Source organism: Somniosus microcephalus, chromosome 16, assembly GCF_052327205.1.
Source record: "Somniosus microcephalus isolate GS21.2 chromosome 16, FLI_Smic_1.0, whole genome shotgun sequence".
Taxonomy (NCBI): Eukaryota; Metazoa; Chordata; class Chondrichthyes; order Squaliformes; family Somniosidae; genus Somniosus; species Somniosus microcephalus.
In genome coordinates, this window is record NC_141002.1 from 78,558,254 (window position 1) to 78,574,757 (window position 16,504).

The 16,504-nt window shown below is 46.3% G+C and overlaps 1 protein-coding gene across 1 annotated transcript in view; it reads right to left on the minus strand.

Moving 5' to 3' along the window:
* LOC147106314 (ras association domain-containing protein 9-like) overlaps window positions 1-12,742 on the minus strand; it is a 45,389-nt gene extending 32,647 nt beyond the window's left edge. The window contains exon 1 of the mRNA XM_086009310.1: window positions 12,654-12,742. The gene's annotated coding sequence lies outside the window, so the exon portion shown is untranslated. The remainder of the gene's footprint in view (window positions 1-12,653) is intronic.
* Window positions 12,743-16,504: the final 3,762 nt, after the last annotated feature.

Below are 16,504 nucleotides of genomic sequence, written 5' to 3' on the forward strand. Positions count from 1 at the left end.
ACCACTCTCTGGGTGAAGAAATTCCTCCTCATTTCAGTCCTTAATGGCTTACCCCTTATCCTTAGACTATGACCCCTGGTTCTGGACTCCCTGGCCATCAGAAACATCCTTCCTGCATCTAGTCTGTCCAGGCCTGACAGAATTTTATAAGTTTCGATGAGATCCCCTCTCAATCTTCTAAACTCCAGTGAGTATAAGCCCAATCGACACAATCTCTCCTCATACATCATTCCTGCCATCCCAGGTATCAGCCTGGTGAATCTTCGCTGCACTCCTTCCATGGCAAGAACGTCCTTCCTCAGAAAAGGCGACCAAAACTGCACACAATACTCAAGGTGCGGTCTCACCAAGGCCCTGTACAACTGTAGCAAGACATCCTTGTTCCTGTACTCGAACCCTCTTGCTACGAAGGCCAACATACCATTTGCCTTCTTAACCGCCTGCTGCACCTGCATGCTTACCTTCAGCGACTGGTGCACAAGGACACCCAGGTCTCGTTGCACTTCCCCTTCTCCCAATCTATTGCCATTCAAATAATAATCTGCCTTCCTGTTTTTGCCACCAAAGTTGATAACCTCACATTTATCCGCATTATAGTGCATTTGCCAAGTTTCTGCCCAATCACCCAACCTGTCCAAATCGTACTGGAGTTTCACGACATCCTCCTCACAGCTTACCCTCCCACCCACCCTCCCTAAATCAATGGCTGCACTCTGCTTGTTTCCACATCTCTATTCCTTTTTATGTCATGCTTTCTGTGTTTGCCTTCTACCCTTTTCCCTCCCTCTCTCCCCTTCCTCTCCGCTCTCTCTCCCCCTGTACGCCTGCCACAAACCTTTCTCATTATGATGTCTGTAACACTGTGAGGCTCTTTTTCATTGTTTCTGTCCCACCTTTTCTCTTCCATAATTTTTCTCTCTCTTTTGCATGTCTTCAATGCCTCCATATGGCTCTCACACATGTTTCTTTGATGATGTACTCAATATCTACCTCTTCGTATTTTTAAGCCCTGGATTACACAGGTAGATGAGAAGCAAAATATACTGGGCTACAGATGGTGGTTGGAAGAGATTGTTAGGCTGAAATTTTAATTTGGAGGCGGGGGCACTGGAAAGCGGTCAGGAAACCCGGGAGAACGGGTTTCCCGCAGGCCCTGCCGAATTTAACAGCAAGGCCTGAGTAGCATTTCGAATCACTGTTTCCTGTCCGCTGCCAGCCAGATGAAGAAGCTGGCTGACTGTCGGGCGGGTAGGCCTGCGGCACCAGGCTGCAGAAAGGAGGGAAGAAGGGATCGGGGGGAAATCGGAGGCCAGAGGGAGGATCGGCGGTTGGAGGGGGGATGTCGGAGCAAGATCGGTGGCCGGAGGGGGGAGGTCAGAAGGCCGGAGGGAGGATTGGGGGGCGGAGAGGGGAGACCGGAGCGAGATTGGGGGTGGGATGGGGAGATCGGAAGGCAGGATGGAGGATCGGGGGCCGACGGGGGGGGAGGTCGGAGAGCCGGAGGGGGGATCAGAGCCCAGAGGCCGGAGGGTGATCACAGGCCAGAGGTGGGGGGAGGAGTCAATAGGCCGGAGGGTGATTGTGGGCTGGAGGGCGGAGACTGGAGCGAGATTAGGGGTCGGAGGGGGAGATCGGAAGGCCGGATGGAGGATCGGGGGCCAGAGGGGGGGCATATCGGAAGGCCGGAGGGGGGATCACAGGACGGAGGCCGGGGGAGGGGGTGGGGGAGTCGGTAGGCTGGAGGGTGATTGGGGGGCCGAGGGGGGAGATCGGAAGGCCGGATGGAGGTCAAGGGCTGGAGGGGGGTTCAGAGGCTGGAGGGGGGAATCAGGGCGGGGGGAATCAGGGCTGGGGGGGGATCAGGGCTGGGGGGTCAAGGATCGAAGACCAGAGGGGGGATCGGATATCAGAGGCCTCGTGGAGGAGGTTGGAGGGAGACTGGAAGAGTCAGGGGGTGTCTGATTGAAAGGCTTGGCTTAGGCAGGAACGCTCGATCCAGCAGGTAAGTGGAAAGGCACTTGCATCCTGGATCCAGCAGTCCTTGCTTTCCTTTAGCTGGTGGGTTTCCCGAGGCCTAGGAAACCCGCCCGCCCACGGTTAAATTTAAATGATGGATCACCGTGTGGCGCGGAGCTCATTATAATATTTAAAGTGACAACCCGCCTTCTGCGAGCGGGTTAAAACTGGAAGTGGGCAGGTTGGAGGCAGGCTGGGGTCGGGATTCAGATTTTTAACTCTTTAACTTCCCACCCGACTCCAACCCACCCTTTTTTGGGGTTAAAATTCCTCCCTTAGAGAGAGGTATTGCAAACCTGAGCAATTATGAGAGAAGTTGAGGTTGCGTGTCAGACCATGAGGAAGTAAAGGTTGCAGCTGGAGCTTGGGATGGAGTAAGCTGAGGGGGCTATGGTCTCAAAAGGAATGACCGGAGTGCTGGACCTGGAGCTTGGGTCATGGCATGTGCCAGTGCGGGGGTCTGGGAACACTCAGTGGGATTACACTCTGGGAGGGCTTTGAGGGTGACTAGATTTTGGTAACAGTCATGGTCAGGGGGACAGTTCGGGCATGACAGTACTCGCAGGGTGGGCTTTGAGGAGTTGGAGTACTGGGACAAAGGGGTTTCGTGTTTGTCATACCCGAGGGAGGCAATGGCTGGTGGGTGCAGTCAAGGGGGTGACTGGAGATCAGGAGCTGGGTGTCTGGCAAAACTGGAGGGCTAGAGTCCATGGGCAGTCAAGTCAGGGAGAGATTTGACATCATTGTGGGGGTGGAGGCAGTATGCTTGAGGGGCTGATAACACTGGGAGCACTAGAGTGTGAGAGCACTTGGGTCCACTACAACATGGGAGGAGTGGAGTGAATTGGGACATGGACATATTGGGAGTAGGTGCACTAGAGCATTGTGTGAACACTCAGGGGGAGATGGGGGCTGTAGGTACTCAGAAAGTTCAGAAGCACTAAGGGGAATCCAGGAGCACTGGCCAAGTACAGGAGCACTGATGGTGAGATGGGCTTGAACCACTGAGGAGGGTATGGAGTTTGAAGAACTGAGAGTGTGTGACTGGGAGCAGTCATGGACACATACCCAAACCATAAGTTTAGGTCTCGGTCACAAGTATTTGCCCAGATCCGGGAATGGCCAAACATGGGAACAAAACACAAACACTAGCCCAGAACAAAGTAGAGGTGCCATAATGTAGTACAGCTGTGACAAGTAGCAGAAACATTGGGCCATGATCAAGCGATACTGTAACAAGGATACAACTAAAAAGACTCAGAAGATGTTTTTTAGATGGTGAACTGGTCAGGCATGCTAGAGGGGAGAGAGTATGATGAAAGTATGACCACAGCATCTCTTAGAAGAGGCTGTGGGTGGGTGGACCTCATTTAATTGTAGCAAAGTCCTGAAGCCTTGGAACAAAACATTTTGTTCATATATTTTTAGGCCAACTTTCTCATAGAATCTTACAGCAAAGAAGGAGGCCATTTGGCCCATCGTGCCTGTGCCGGCTCTTTGAAAGAGCTGTCCAGTTAATCCCACACCATTGCTCCTTGTAGGACTGGAGGATTTTACAACCCTGGAAATGTTTCCTTTTCAAGTATATATCCGATTGCCTGTTGACAGATACTATTGAATCTGCTTCCACTACCCTTTCAGGCAATGCATTCCAGATCATAACAACTCAGTGCGTAAAAAAAATTCTCTGCATCTCCCCTTTTGAGCTTGTTCAAGCAGCATGTCCATTCTTGACAATAAACATAATTAAAAACGATCTATTTCAGTAGTTCTCAATCTATTTTGGGCTGTGCCAGACCGAAAACGCCCAGTCTCTTGCCTCCCTAGCCAAAATGAGTGATACTGGAAAGTCTTCAAAACAAACCTTTGTCTCTCTTTCTCCTCCTTCACTTCTCTTCTCGTTCCCTTCTTTATGTATCTCTTGTGATGAAATATTCCATTCATCACTCATCAGTATTTCTCTGCCTGTGACTGTGGTTGGTTTCAGTTTCATTTCCATTGTATTGTACTGTGTGTAGGGCTCCGCCCATACCTGGCTCCTATGTAAGCTGGCCCAGCCTGCAGCACATCCAGTACGGCAGACCTCTGGATGGAAGATACATTCTCCTCTGTGTGTTACCTTCTAAGTCAATAAAAGCCTTGTTTTGTTTCGCTAACATCGAGTCTCGGATTTATTGAGGCACATCATCTCTATCCTCCTCCACTTCCGCTCATCTGTCCTTTGCTTCTGTGTTTCTTCTCTTTGCCCTCCATTTCTGTCTGTGTCGCTCTTATATGCCACTTCTGTCTCTTCCTCTCAGGCCACTACTGTTTCTCTCTCTCTCTCTCTCTCTTGCTTCTTTTGTTATTCTGCTTCACAAGTACAGCCGGCAAATATAGAAGAGACAAACATCGCAACTGCCGATGAGAAAATTGTAAGTGAGAGAAAAAGACTTGGGTAGGAAATGACTCTGAGGGAATTAGGGGTTTGGAGCTGGGAATGGCTTATGGCAGGTCGAGGCAGGATGGAAACAACTCGGGGTGGGTTCAGAACAACTCTGGGTGGATTGGAATAGACTAGAAATGACTTCGGAAGGATGAGTGGACTGCAGCAGATTACAGGTGGGTCAGAGCTGGCTGGGAATGATTCCGGGTGGTTTGGAGCAGGCCAGGAACACAGGAAAGTTTAGCATTGGGTGGAGCTAAAGTGAAGAAAGAAAGGACTTGCCATGATTTATATGGACTGTAGCCACTTGGGAGGAACAAAGGCAGTTGCAGAAAAATAAAATAAACAAAGCCGAACCCAATAATTGAAGCTCCAGCCAACAGAGGAACTGACTTCTTTGGGAAAACATTTCCAGGGATTTACAACACTGTAAACACAACTCTACTGTGTATAACTGTGTATAAGCTACTTTTAGTGTTTCATGGAGTGTTTGCTCATTTATATCTATTCTTAGACTTAAAACCATAGAGTATGAAACACTACATTCTGCCTGCCTAGAGAGAACTCTGCACACACACGCTACATGCATATGAGGAGCTCCACTTACCTGGTGGTCATTTAAAAAATATTAATACAGTGCAAATCGAAGCATTGATTATTGTTTTTTTATGGGTTCTAATGTTATAAATGTTACTTTGGCTGATAATTTTTTAATTCGGGGAAACATTCAAGGTCAGAACAACGGGATAGAAATTGGTATATGTTGTGCATGTTTTGCAGGGGGAAATGGGTGCAAAGCATAGCAATTTAGCAGTGGGAAGGCCTGTGCACAATCGACGCAGGTGTTGATCCCACTGCTAAATTTGTGGGGCCATTTTTCTAATTGTCCCAGGTGGCCGTTTAAAACAGGTGTCAGGCACTTAATTATGCAAATTAGGAGCCGAATACTTGTTGCAAGATACCATTGAGAAATTGGTCAGCAATGAGCAGGGCAGGCATTGGGCTTATCTCGCTCAGGATTCTTCAGCGGTCTCCACGGCCACCAACTCCAAGTAATGATTATATTTTTTTTGTTTCAAAAACCCATTCTGTGAATCCAGGAGGAGCAGAAGTGCTCCCCTGACTCCAAAGTCATCACGATCGCCCCTGCCCGCAGCCCACTCCAATCCTCCCTCACAGGACTTACTTGAGAGCCACTGACGGCGAGGCAGGCGGACCGACATTGACGTCTTCGCTCGGGTGAGCTGCCTGTGGAGACGTGACCAGCGCTGACAGCCCGCGCCGACTATGTTAATGAGTCCCGAGGGACTCTTTGGGCCTCTCAGTTGGGGTGCAGGCCAACATTTCTAGGCCGACATTTTTGGAGCAATTTTATTGGTCACATATGGCCCCGATTTTAACTCCAGGTGGATTCCCCGCTCAGGCCTGAGTTAAAATTACAGTCGGGTCTCAATGATGTCATCGGGCCGCAACATGCATAGGTAAAGAAGGACCCTGTTGGCTCCGGGTGCGTGTCCCTGCTGCCTGCTCAGGAGAGCAGGTTAAAATTGCAGATGTTGCGATCATGGCGGCTTTCAGACAGGTAAGAGCCAGGGTGATTTTAATTGTCCATCTGTCAGGTTTCTGCTGAGCGAGTCAGGTTAAAAATGTCCCCGTGTTACTTGCCATTTCACAATCGCTAGCTTAAAAGCACGGGCAATTTGATTGATTGGTTTTCCGCTGCTTACTTGTTCCTCATCGGTACTTGCCAACTGAATCAAACGGCCTTTGATTCATTCATGTTTAGTCAGTGGTATATTTGATTGTTGACTTAACAGAAGAGTTCTCATTTTAGCAAATGATTAATTTTTGCCCTAAGGATGGGGGATGCCCTGTGGTGTGACACTTTCAGCCTTCACATCTTTGAAAGTCCTGGTGTGAGGTTCATGTACTAGATGCAAAACTTTTAATTGTACAAATAGATAAATGAGACAGCCAATGCTGCCATTTGCACACTCCTAACATTAAAAATTAGTCACCACAGGATTAGAGCTGTTCATACGCATGAAGCAAATACGTGCCGACTTCTCTCCTTGGCAGGTGGAGTGCAAGTTGCAGATATAGTACAATTCCAAACTTGCTGGCTGTCCTTTTTACTCCACAGTTATAAGTCTAAGAATAGATATAGATACTCAAAGGAAAACTAAAAGTCATTTACAGGCCAGTTATATTATACTTTGTATCAATGTGAAGTGGTTTTGGCTGCATGCCCATCCAGAATGTAAAGCTAAACTTGGATGTGAAATTGCTTCACGCCTTTATGAACAACATGAGATCACCTTGAGGCAATTTGGCCATCAATACAAATGCTGAATTTGGAACTAATCCACTGCAAATAAACCATCCATATTCAACAACGTTAACCTTTATTGTTACATATTGCATATTGACACTTTGGATTGATTTGCGCCTTGTTCATCTTAATTGCAGATTTTTGGTATTTGGATAACTAAAGAGCAAATATCATTTACTAAACAAATAAAGGTATCCATCTGTGAGAATACAGCTTCGCCGACTGATTTTCTTTCCCAGGTTAAGAAGGTGCATTCCCTGGACCCATACTTCCAGCGGTGAGCTGTGCTTGAGGGGAGCACAGGTCAGAGATAGGACTGCAACTCTCGCGTCAATTTTACAACCTGCAGTCACTTGGTAAATTTACCCTAAGCATTATATTGTTGGTCTAATCACTTTTATGGCTGTCCAACCATGAAGAGCATGCAAAACATGCCATTTCCTATTTTCTTAACTAGATCAATGTCACTTTTATCAGAAACTAAAGCAAACATAGAAAGCGGAATACACTTATCATAGAGATAAAAATGAAAATTCTAATTGCTGAAATAAAAACAAAAAATGCCAGAAATAACCAGCATGTCTGCCAACATCTAAAGGCAGAAAACACAGGCTAACGCTTCAGATGGAGATCCTTCATTTCTAACAAAGAATCCCCACCTAAAACATGAACCTGTCTTTTTTAGATGTTTATAGATTGCTATTTTATTACTGGTATCCAGGCTGTACAATAGGCCATAGCTAATGGCTTTTATCTGCCATTTTAATAATACATTAGGAGGTAGAGATTGGTCCATTTTCCAGGCGGTAAAAAGGACAAATTTTTGGATGACTTCGGGCCTACTGGATGGGGCCTGTGCAGAGCTGATTCTGAACACAAAACGATTTCTCCTCTTAAATCTTGTAATTAATTCAAAGATAATAATTTGCCAACATTTGTCATTCTAAAAGTTACAGGAAACTTTTTTTTATCCGGCACGGACGGGACCGACGTGGTGCCGGTTCATCAAAAATTCTGGATAACCGAACGCTATAGTAAACGATACGGAGCTGAGCTCCGTATAAAGCAACAAACCCTGTTGCTTAGCAACAATTTCAGAACAATAGCCACAAGTTGCAAGCGTCTCTGTAGCTTAGCAACAGCTGCAGCCACACCCTTGCACAGCAACAAATGGAGGAAGGCAAGTAATAAAAGTTACCTGAACCTACTCCTGAATTTTGCCGGTTAACCGAGATTTCCAGTTATTTAGGTGCTGGTAAATCGAAAGTTTCCTGTAGTAAATATCACAAAAGTTGCAAATGCGAAAAGAAAAAACCCTAGAAATACTGAAAATCTGAAATAAAAGCATTAAATTACATAGCAAGCCAATGCGCATCTAAAATGAGAAAAGCTAGTTTAACGTTTCAGAACTGGAAAGGGAAGCAGGTAAGCCCTTTTATAGAACTAAGCAAAACAAAAAAGGGAGGAGAGTCAACAGGTGAAAGTTGCAGACCGGTATACTAATTACAATGAGAAGCTACTAATGGATTTAACAGCCTGGAAATGGATTTAAAAGAAAGAAAAACATAAGAACATAAGAAATAGGAACAGGAGTAGGCCATTTGGCCCCTCGAGCCTGCTCTGCCATTCAATAAGATCATGGCTGATCTTCTACCTCATCTCCACTTTCCTGCACTATCCCCATATCCCTTGATTCACTTAATATTCAACAATGTATTGATCTCTGTCTTGAATATGCTCAACGACTGAGGTTCCACAGCCCTCTGGGGTAGAGAATTCCAAAAAATCACCACCCTCTGAGTGAAGAAATTTTTCCTCATCTCAGTCCTAAATGGCCGACCCCTTATTCTGAGACTGTGACCCCTGGTTCTAGACTCCCCAGCCAGGGGAAACATCCTCCCTGCATCTATCCTGTCAAGTCCTGCAAGAATTTTGTATGTTTCAAATAAAGAACTTGGGAGAAGAATTGGGTTGCATTGCGCCGCAAAGCATCTAGCGCCTCCCGCGAAATTCAGCGGGAGTTTAGCGGTGGCGGTAGCCGGTAGCGCCCCGCAGCACTGCACCTCCAGTGATGACATTATTGCTGTGCGCAGCGCCCCGCTCGCGCCCCGGCCGCAAACTTTGCTCGTGCCCCCTGACCTACCGCCGGACACTATGTCCAACAGGGTCAGGGTGCTGTGTTTGTGGCTGGGGCAGCGCAAATTAAATGGCAGGTGCTGGGCAGCCATTTTTTTGGGCCGCCTGACAGCACCTGCCCCCTTTTGCCTCCTTCTGTGGGGTACCGGCTGCGATTGGTCAGCCCGGCACCCCTCTTGAGTGCCAGGCTCTTTTGCCATTAAGATCGATGGAGAATGGATATCCCCTGATTAACCCTTGACTCTAGATGTTATACTGACATTTAGTATCACCTCAATGTAGTAATTGTGTTGCTTTGCAGTCGCTAAAGTTGCAGTGCAAACATACCATTAAATGTTCAGATAGGGCAAATATAAACAAACATGTTCTGTCTTTAAAATTTGCAAATGTTCATTGATGGCAACAGGATGGAGATGTGTGTTGTATAAAAAGCAAATGTTGGTCTGGTCCGTTGACCAGCGAAGATAAACCATTACTTTATGAGAGCAGTGTTAACAACGGTTAGTTTTTTACAAGCCTGTACATGGATTTTGCTAATCCCAAAATAAAACATTCACTTTTACTTTACTTCCCTGATAGAGGCAATATATGGATGTTTTCCTGACCTGACTATTTCTTAGCTGGTTCCTAAGCTCTGGAATTCCCTGCCTAAATCTGTCTGCCTCGCTCCCTCTCTTTCCTCCTTAAAGACGCTCCTTAAAACCTACCTCTTTGACCAAGCTTTTGGTCACCTGCCCTAACTTATCCTTATGTGGATCGGTGTCAAATTTTTTGTCTTAAAGTACTTCTGTGCAGTGCCTTAGAACAATTTACTACGTTAAAGACGCTATATAAATACAAGTTGTTGTTGTTGTTGGTTTCAGCGTGTTACCAAATTTATTTTAAGTTCATCGAAAATGCATAAAATGTTGCTGTGCAAAAGTCTTTTCAAAAAGACATATTGGTTATTTCAGTAAGTTGAACACCGACACATGTACCTGTCTCAATGGGTTTCTCCGCTTCTCTAACTTGTTCCCAAAATGTACCTAAAACTCTTAAAATCATGCCCCAGAAATTGCTGAAGCAGCGCATCTTGCAGCGAGTGCTGTGAATTGGATTTTTTACCCTTACCCTTCAGGTTGTATTATTTTCGAACCGCAAATTGTTGGAAATGAGAATTGAAATGCGACGTCAATGGGGCATCTGGGACCTCCTGGACATCAGGTCCAAACATCAGTCCAGTGAGGACTGGAGGACTGCTAACATTGTACCATTGTTTAAAAAGGGAGAAAGTGATAGACCGAGTAATTACAGGCCAATCAACCTAACCTCAGTGGTGGGCAAATTATTGGAAAAAATTCAGAGGGACAGTATAAATTGTCATTTAGAAAGGCATAGATTAAGCAAGGACAGTCAGCATGGATTTGTTAAGGGAAGGTCGTGTCTGACTAACTTGATAGAATTTTTTGAGGAGGTAACAGGGAGGGTAAATGCATATAGTCTACATGGATTTTAGCAAGGTTTTTGACAAGGTCCCACATGGCAGACTGGTCAGAAAAGTAAAAGCCCATGGGATTCAATTGGCTCAGTGGCAGGCAGAAAAAGGGTAATGTTCGACGGGTGTTTTTGTGACTGGAAGGTTGTTTTTAGTGGGGTTTTGACGGGTTCAGTACTAGGTCCCTTGCTTTTTGTAGTATATATCAATGATTTAGACTTCAATGTAGGGGGTATGATTAAGAAGTTTGCAGATGGTACAAAAATTGGCCGTGTGGTTTATAGTGAGGAAGAAAGATGTAGACTGCAGGAAGATATCCGTGGACTGGTCAGGCGGGCAGAAAAGTGGCAAATTAAATTCAATCTGGAGAAGTGTGAGGTAATGCATTTGAGGAGCGCTAACAAGGCAAGGGAATACACAATAAATGGTAGGACATTGAGAAGTGTAGAGGAACAGAGGGACCTTGGCGTGCATGTTCACAGATCCCTGAAGGTAGCAGGACAGGTAGAAAAGATGGTTAAGAAGGCATATGGGATACTTTCCTTTATTAGCCGAGGCATAGAATATAAGAGCAGGGAGGTTATGCTAGAACTGTATAAAACACTAGTTAGGCCACAGCTGGAGTACTGCGTACAGTTCTGGTCACCACATTACAGGAAGGATGTGATTGCACTGGAGAGGGTACAGGGAAGATTTACAAGGATGTTGCCAGGGCTGGAGAATTTTAGCTATGAGGAAAGACTGGATAGGCTGGGGTTATTTTCTTGGGAACAGGGAAGGCTGAGGGGAGACTTGATTGAGGTGTGTAAAATTATGAGGGGCCTAGGTAGAGTGGATAGGAAGGACCTATTTCCCTTAGCAGAGAGGTCAATAACCAGGGGGGTATAGATTTAAAGTAATTGGTAGAAGGATTAGAGGGGAGTTGAGGAGAACTTTTTTCACCCAGAGGGTGGTGTGGGTCTGGAACACACTGCCTGAAAGAGTGGCAGAGGCAGAAACCCTCGTCACATTTAAGAAGTACTTGGATATGCACTTGAAGTGCTGTAACCTACAGGGCTACGGACCAAGAGCTGGGAAGTGGGATTAGGCTTGATAGCTCTTTTTCGGCTGGCACAGACACGATGGGGCGAATGGCCTCCTTCTGTGCCATAAATTTCTATGATTCTATGATTCTATTCTATCTATCACCTTGGCCAATGAAATTTAAGGATAGAGAAAGAAACAGAGCAAACAACAGAGAAGGAAATAGGGTGAATTAGAGTAAATTAGATATGGAAAGAGAAATGGAGAGGGAATGAAAGAGAATAGATTATGAGGGAGAGAAAAAGAGACAAAGGAAAAGTAAGAAAACAATTAAAACATTTAAAATTTAAAATGTAAAAACCCCCTGGGAACAAGTTACTACTTGTTGGAGTGGGGCTCCAGTATCATTGTTCCCATTCTGGGCCTCCAGGGTTGAGTGACATGTCAGGACCATAAATCACGTCATTACCAGCGTCCTTACCACATGAATTACCAGCCCTAAATGGCTGCGGCGAGATTAATTCGTGTTAACGGCACAAATCCAGCAATTTCAGGACCTGCAATCGGGAGGCTCACGGCGAGATGGTCATTCTTTCGGTTTTGGCAAGGCTAATGGAGAAGCAGCGCAAATCCTCCAGCAATCTGTGGTGAATCGGAACTTGCGGCTTATCTCTTGGCCGTAAATTGATGGTTGTTTTTTTTCCGCACTAAAATGGCGGGCACCATGAGCTCGCCGTTACTTTTCCAGCAGTTTCTGGGCCCGTGTATTTATTTATCGAACCAAATTCACTTCATGGGACGTTTGCAGTACAATTCCCAAGAACTTTGGGGGGTCGCCATTTGTGTGAGTGCGCACTTTAGCTGCCCTCCACAAAGACCCTGATGTTTACCACAGAGACTCTTTCTTTGACCCTTTTCACTCTTATTACAACATAACGCAAGTGGGACTGAAATATTACTTTCCACCACACTTTACAAGGTGTCAAGGCATTGATGGTTGAAACTGCGACTGGCTAAAGAGAACATAGTGAGGTGACCATAGCCACCCATCTCATCCAGTACAGATAATACACCTCTCCTCCTATGAGACTGTCACTGCTGTTTCTATTACACAACCGAGATGCCTAACATCTCACAACTCCCACTCCTGCTGGCGCTGGAGAGCTCATAGCAATGTAAGTGTCACTCAGTAACTATATATGTATAATAAATATATGTAGGTCGACAAGTCTACATGAGAACCTTACCTTGCTACTTTCGGCTAACTTTAGTAATTCCTTCAAGCGGAGAGCGTTCGACTTCTGCAACCAACATTCCCGGAAAGCCTCCTTCAAATAACTCCAGATCACTGATGGGTTACTCATTAATTGTGACCCTCTGAATGCCGGAGATGCCGAGTGAGTGGTTTGGCACCATCCCAGACCTAAACAACCTCCCACCTGTTTAAAAAAAAAACCTACGTTTTGGAGCTGGCCAGAAACCTTGGGATCAAAAGGACGAACAAAACAGCATCATTCAAGATCATGTTAAAGATTCGGAAAACAAGCGTTGCGAACGGACATATTGGCCTCCCAAAAAAGTACGGGGCAGAGTAGCCCTGAGACCGCCGTCTGTAATACTCTAAAGGACTTAATGCTGAAAGACTCGCAATCCAAGTTAACAGTAAGACCAGTGTTCAGCAATGCCACTGGAATGCTTGAATACTGCTCAGAAGCATGGCTTCAACCACAAGATAATATATACAATCGAAAGTCTACCTTCAATACAATAGATTTTCCTTCCAAAAGTGTTTCAATTTTTCATTTCTCACGAGATTTAGTTTTCCTTGTACCTATTGGGATTATTTCACGTTTAAGTTCGGGTTCACAATGAAAGTCAATCTGTGGGAAATGAATGTGTGTGTTTGTTGTTGGTTACCAAACTGAAACGGGATGTTTGGCAGCGGGAGTTTGTGCTCCAGATCGCCATCCAGTGACCCCTGCTGGAATGTGTGGGTGTGTGGATTTGGGGCGAGAACAGGAGCAGGCTCAGTTCTGATGCCTGCGGCAACAGTTGGGTTCCTGGCTGTGTTTCCAGGTACAAGATCCTACCTGAGGGTAAGGCTGATCTCAGATAGAGGTGGGGGAAAGGGAAAGAGAATTGGAGCCACTGTGTGCGGAATTGTTGATACAAAATCAGCATCCTACCATTTCATTGTGCAGCAACTGTTGTGCATGTACCTTTAAGGGAATAACTGGTCTTAGACTGCAGTACCGGCAGTGACCACCCCTGTATAAAAGGCCCTAGCAGGCTTCTGTAGTTTCAGTTTCAAGCTGCCTCTTGTTCAGTAAAGTACCTGTTAAACTGTTCTCCCGAAGTCCGTGTATTATTGAGGCGCGGACTTTACAGTGGCGATGAGTAAGTTCGAACTCACCTGCAGTGTGGCATCATCTCACGGGGATCTTGCCTGAAAGGAAGGTCCTGGAAGGTCGTAGTCTGAGCAACAGGCATCGACCGAGGGCAACCGCCCAAAGAATCCATCGGTGTTTGGAGAATTGCGGGAGAGACTGTGGTTCCAGCAAATCGTGCTGGTAGCAGGTAGTGCGCTGACCCTTCCGGACTGCGGCGGGCTCAAGCTCGATCGAGCGGCTCTACAAATCGGGCCGCGCAGCGTCGCCGGGAAAAGAAAACAAGAGAGAGAGGGTGGAGCGCACAGGGCGCGGTCGGTGCTCGAGAACAGGACAGCGGAGAGAAACTAAACGGGGGAAAGGAAAGCGAGACTCGCCGAAGGTACGGGTCGCCGCCATTACCCCGTAGAACGCTAGGAGCAGCGTGGCAGTAAGGGGAAGAAGCAAAAGCGTGGGAGGCGCCATTTTATTCCATTGGGGAAGAAGCAAAAGCGCGGGAGGCGCCATTTTAAATTGCCCAAGATGCCGAAAAGTGGCAGTATCACTGCTTTCGACAACGAGGTAGAAGACTGGACCACGTATGTGGAAAGAATTGAAGTGTACTGCAAGGCAAATGAGGTGGCTGATGGAAAGAGGGCGTCGGTATTATTAAATCTGATGGGTGCGAGTACGTACGGCCTATTGCGGAATTTAATTACCCCAGCTAAACCAATGGAGAAAAGTTTTGAGGAGATTGTTCATATCTTACAGGAACACCTAAGCCCTACACCACTGCTGATAGCAGAAAGATTCAAGTTCCATAAAATAAACCAGCACAAAGATGAGAGCAATGCTGACTATCTTACGGAACTACGCAAGTTATCGAAACACTGCCAGTTCGGAGCAGGACTGGCAGACACCTTACGGGATAAGTTTGTCTGCGGGCTCCAGAGTGAAGGAACCCAGAAACAACTACTTTCAAAAAAGGACCTGACGCTAGAACAGGCTTTCAGCGTGGCAGTATCCTACGAAGCAGCAGCACGGGGAGCTGCGGAAATACAACAGAAACCACAAGAATACAGCGCTAACGAAATGGCGTATGGAGCAGAAAAGTGCTATCGCTGCGGCAGAACAACCCATGAGCAGAAGGAATGCTGGTTTAAAGACAAAATATGCAGGCAATGCGGAAAAATGGGACATATAGCAAGAGTCTGCAGGTCGGGAAAGAAAACCAACACGACAAGAACTACTAAGGAACAGTACAGGAAAGTAAAGAAACTGACAGATAGTAGTTCAGAAGATCAGGAGAGTGATAAGGACTCTGGGAGCAGGCGACTAAGTTGTTTAAAGTTACACAACGTGATCGCAAAAGAAGATCACTGAACCATTTGGGTCACCCTCATGATAGCAGGGTCCCCAGTGAAGATGGAATTGGACACAGGATCAGCCCTAACTGTCATGAATCGACGAGACTATGAGCGGCTATTCTCACACATACCCTTAAAGGACACGTCCATTGTATTGAAGACATACACGGGGCAAAAGGTCTACCCCAGAGGAAAAATAAGGGTGCCAGTTGAATATAACGGAAAGGAAACACAGAAACTATACATGTATATACTACGAGATGGAGGACCACCATTATTGGGATGTGAATGGATCCGAAGACTACAATTGGATTGGCATTCCATTCTGGCAATAACTGTGACTGACAAAAAAGATGATGACGTCGCACCTGGACGTCTGTCACAAATTCTATCTGATGCGGAAGAGGTGTTCCAACAAGGACTTGGGACTCTAAAAGGAGTAAAGGCAACCATAAAGATTGAGGATAACGCAACCCCAAAATTTTTCAAGGCCAGACCGGTGCCATACGCGATACGCCCAGCTGTGGAAGCTGAACTGGAGAGTCTGGAGCATTCGGGGGTGCTGTCTAAGGTGGACTGGAGCGAGTGGGCCACACCCATCATTCCTGTAATGAAGAAAGCATTGAGCAGCACGCCTGGGGAGCCAAGGAAGGTTTGCATCTGTGGGGACTTCAAGGTGACTGTGAACCCAGTCCTGCACACAGTACAGTATCCGCTCCTGCGGATAGAAGATATTTTCGCCTCATTATCTGGAAGGAAGCATTTTACAAAGATTGACCTGGCTCAAGCGTATCTACAAATGGAGGTGGAAGAAGCATCTTGGAAATACCTCACGATAAACACTCACAAAGGCCTTTACCAGTACAATCGACTGGTATTTGGGGTAGCATCGGCCCCGGCTATGTGGCAGAGGGCAATGGAACAAGTCCTGCAAGGGATCCCGGGGACCCAGTGTTATTTGGACGACATCCTGGTTACGGGCGAAAATGACAATGAACACCTTGCCAACCTGGAACAGGTGCTCACGAGATTGCAGGAATATGGGCTACGAGCCAACCGTCCCAAATGCGAGTTCTTCAGGAGACAAATCTCGTATTGTGGCCACATGATTGATGAGGAAGGGTTGCATAAGTCGCCGGACAAGATTGAGGCTGTAGTCAAGGCTCCAGCACCAGAAAATGTGTCGCAACTGAGGTCGTTCCTCGGGTTGGTGAACTACTACCATAAGTTCTTGCCGAATTTATCTACAATTCTGCACCCACTGAACGCCCTGCTTCAAACTGGTGTAACATGGAAATGGAGTGATGAGTGTAAGCGTGCCTTTCAGGAATGTAAATGCCAAATCACTTCAAAAGAAGTATTGGC